This window comes from Lampetra fluviatilis, chromosome 28 (genome assembly GCF_964198595.1).
Source record: "Lampetra fluviatilis chromosome 28, kcLamFluv1.1, whole genome shotgun sequence".
In the NCBI taxonomy this organism is placed as follows: domain Eukaryota; kingdom Metazoa; phylum Chordata; class Hyperoartia; order Petromyzontiformes; family Petromyzontidae; genus Lampetra; species Lampetra fluviatilis.
The window spans coordinates 5,185,221-5,188,865 of record NC_136302.1 but is presented as its reverse complement, the minus strand read 5'-3'; positions in this window follow the sequence as shown (position 1 = coordinate 5,188,865).

The following is a 3,645-nucleotide window of genomic DNA, read 5'->3' as shown; positions in this document are numbered from 1 at the left end:
CCTCCCCACTAGCCCCGCCCACCTACCCCCCCCCCCCCACAAACTTCCCCCCCCCCCCCTGGTCACAAGCCCCCCCCGCCGCCCACAAGCCCTACCCCACAATTCCCACCCCCCACTCACAAATTCCCCCCCATAGGCCCCCCCCGGCCACAAGCCCCCCCCCTCGCCCCACACAAGCCTTGCCCACGCCGCGCTGCGATTGGCCCGAGGTCGAGTGACGTCTCTCCGCGGGCCGCGTGCAACGATTGTTCAGCATGCCCCCCCCCCCGTAAGGAGTGGAGGGGGGGGATTATGTATGCGGTGTGTGTGTGTAAGTGCGTGCATGTGTGTGTGTGTAGGGTTGGGTTCAGGGGCTTTTTTCAATAAATGCATTGAGTTTTTGGTTGTATAACAGCGATGGTGATGATGCAAGCGACGGCTTCAGCTGGAGATGCAATGGATTTGACCTGGATAGCTGGCGCAATGAAGGAGACCCCTTAATATGTTGATGAAACTCAACGTGGTATTTGCACCAATAAGGCCTTGCTTTGTGAGACCACGGAAGGCTGATATAATTTTCCACTGACTCAAGCGTCCTTTCATATTCAACAAAAGCTTAGGCATAGTGGTGCGTAATACCAGCAGAAAGCACATGAACAAAGATATATTAAGTCAACTACACGTTTTGCTCTTCAAGTAGATGCCCATCGTTACGTCTCTCAAAGTATATCGTATCTACTCTCAGACATTTTTATAAAGCTCTACAGAATTTATTTTAATCCGCAACCCTCTTACTCACAGCTGCTATTTTCCATGAGAGCTATAGGGTCCGCAAAACCTATTGTCCACACCCCTACTCTTATTAGCCACGATTATCCGCAAGTTTTTCCATCCTGCTTTGTATATTTTTCACAAATCAATGGAGCCGCATGGCAAATGTATCCGATTATCCACAATTATAACCCCGAAGACCAGTGGAGGAAATCGCGAATCGGTGATTTTGGCTCGCCGTCACCACGGATAAGAGGAGGTCGATATGTGTAATTTCAGTCATACGTTTCAAAATGTGTTTTTGGTAACACATTTTTGGCTCATATTAAACATAGCTCATCGCAAGGTTTATAGCTTGCTTGCCAATCACTTCAAAAAAATGAAGCATTTTAGACCCCCTGTAATTCCAATATCGTTGCTATATTACTTTCTGTGAAGAAAGCACACACATGCAAAAAAATGGTAATCGTCCGTAAGTTTTACATGTAGTGCACTTAATTGATGGCAGGTGACATGAAACCATGCACATGAGGGCAGTCCAAGCTATGGTCTTCAGAGCTATGAATCAGCTCCGTGTGCATGAACAAGATGGAGCGTTGCATCATGAAACTGTGACAGATAGTGACCGATTTGGGAGGCCTATATCTAGCAGCGGAGAGATCATGGCTTGTTGACGATTCCTACCATGTCACTGCCACAGAATGGCCCACCATTGCAACAAATTTGAGCCATGGCATGCACAGTGGATCAACACTGACTCAGCTATTCCATATCTACAATCCCTTCACAACATTGCTAAATTTGGATGTTAAATTCCCTGCAACACAGTTTTCAACAGTGTGCTACCGTGTGGTCTTGCAACAGCCAAAATCAAAACTTCAATGTATTTCAAAATAAATAGCAATATCTAGCCATGATGTAATCTTACTATGGTTCACTAACACCTTGGTACCCTGGACTAATGTATCCCAGCACTCCATTTGAAGGACAGCTTTGATGGCCACCAAGTTTATGGACAACTCGAATTTGGCAAAAGAGTCACATTGGCATACTTAAAATTAATTGAGCGCACGCATTTACATGATGAAATACGTGAATAGAATTTGCGTAACGAAAATGCGGTTTTAAAAACTAAATTTTATTGAGAGAAATTAAGTTGGTGGTTATCAGAATATTTGGAAAATATTAGAGTGAAGGTACATTTTTCATACGTTCTGGAACTGCAACTGCCAGTGTGAATGTAAACAATTTTAAATAACAAAAAATTGTGAAAGTTAGCCAAAATTTAAACAACCAAAAAATTTTATGTGAACTGAAACAACTACTTTTTGAAGATTCAAACTTCTATTGAAATTATATCCGATGAAATATAATTTGACATATAAAAAATACAGTACAGTAATGTATGAATGTGCTACAAATGGGAAAGATATCTCAACTCATTGCATGCATCACAAAAATAAGTGAATAACACTTCTGGGTGAAAATCCAAACTGTTTAAACTTCTCGCATTAGGTTCAAGTTAGATACTCGTAATAACTTTACACACGTAATTTGGGGGAAATACAATCTTGCAACGCATTGCGATTGCATGGGGCCGTCCATAAATGACGTCACAAAGCTCTGCCTCCCCCCCCCCAAAAAAAACATGCTTCAAATCGCTTTAAACTATTATCATTGTAGTGCGTATTTAATGTGGCGCTGCACTGATGTTATAGGAGAAAACATTTATTAAAAAGTCTATATAAATAAGTAGAACGTGTTTTCTATATTTATTTAAAGTTGCGCATTTTGATGTGACGTCACATTTCTCAAACCCCCCCCTCGTCAAACAAAGTCACAAATGTCTGACCCCCCCCCTCCCCAGGTGCGTGACGTCATTTATGGACGGCCCCCATATTAAAATCATTATACAATTACATTCTTGTTAGTATCAATGGCATATTAATTGTTGTATACAGTACTGCTGTGACTTGAACTTAGAGGGATTTGAACTAGGTCACCCAACTGAAAGGCAGCCACTTCAGTTGGTATCGCCAGTGCTTGCTCCTGGACGTCTACGAGGAGTGGACTTCTCTCTCACTCGCTGACCCTTTGACTCCTCTGACTCTGTAGCTGACCTCATATGTTGTGCCGACGCGAGACTCCTCAGTGGCGAGTATAATAAACAAATAACAGCCCTGTGGAGGTTACTCCGCAGGGTTGCCGGGTTCACTCTCCGTGACCGGAGCTCAGTAATCCGGGAGAGCCTCAAAGTCGAATCGCTGCTCCTCCGGATCGACAGGAGCCAGTTTGAGATGGTTCGGGCACCTGGTAAGGATGCCCCCCGGTAGACTCCCCCGAGAACTCAAGGACACGCTGGTGGGACTATGTCACTCGCGTGCGAATTCCCCATGAAGAGCTAGAGTCTTTCGCCAGGGAAAGGGAGGTCTGGACCGCCCTACTTAACATGCTGCCACCGCGACCCTCACCAGGAGAAGCGGACGTGCAAGTGCCTCTCTTATCAAGGAAGCATGAAGCAGGAGCTGTCGCAGCAGCCCTGAGCAAATGGTGAAAAGTGCACAATTCTATGGTGGAAGACAGAAACTCCGCAGGACAACCGTTGTACTATCAGATTACTTTACATAAAATGAGAAGAACTTGCACAAGGGGTCTTAATCAATGTTTGAATATGGAGGTAACCAGCTGGCTCACAAAGGCCGATATCTGTCAAAACACAACCTGGGAACGCATTTGGGTAGCTGCTCATAATTTTATAATAAGTGGCTCCGACACGGTAAGTAACTTCAAGGTATTATTTATTAAATCTTCAGACAGCCACGTCTCTTCCCGCGGATGTCGCCCCGCTCTCGTGGCCGCGCTGCCCCGTGCCACGTGCCGCTCACCCCGCTCGCT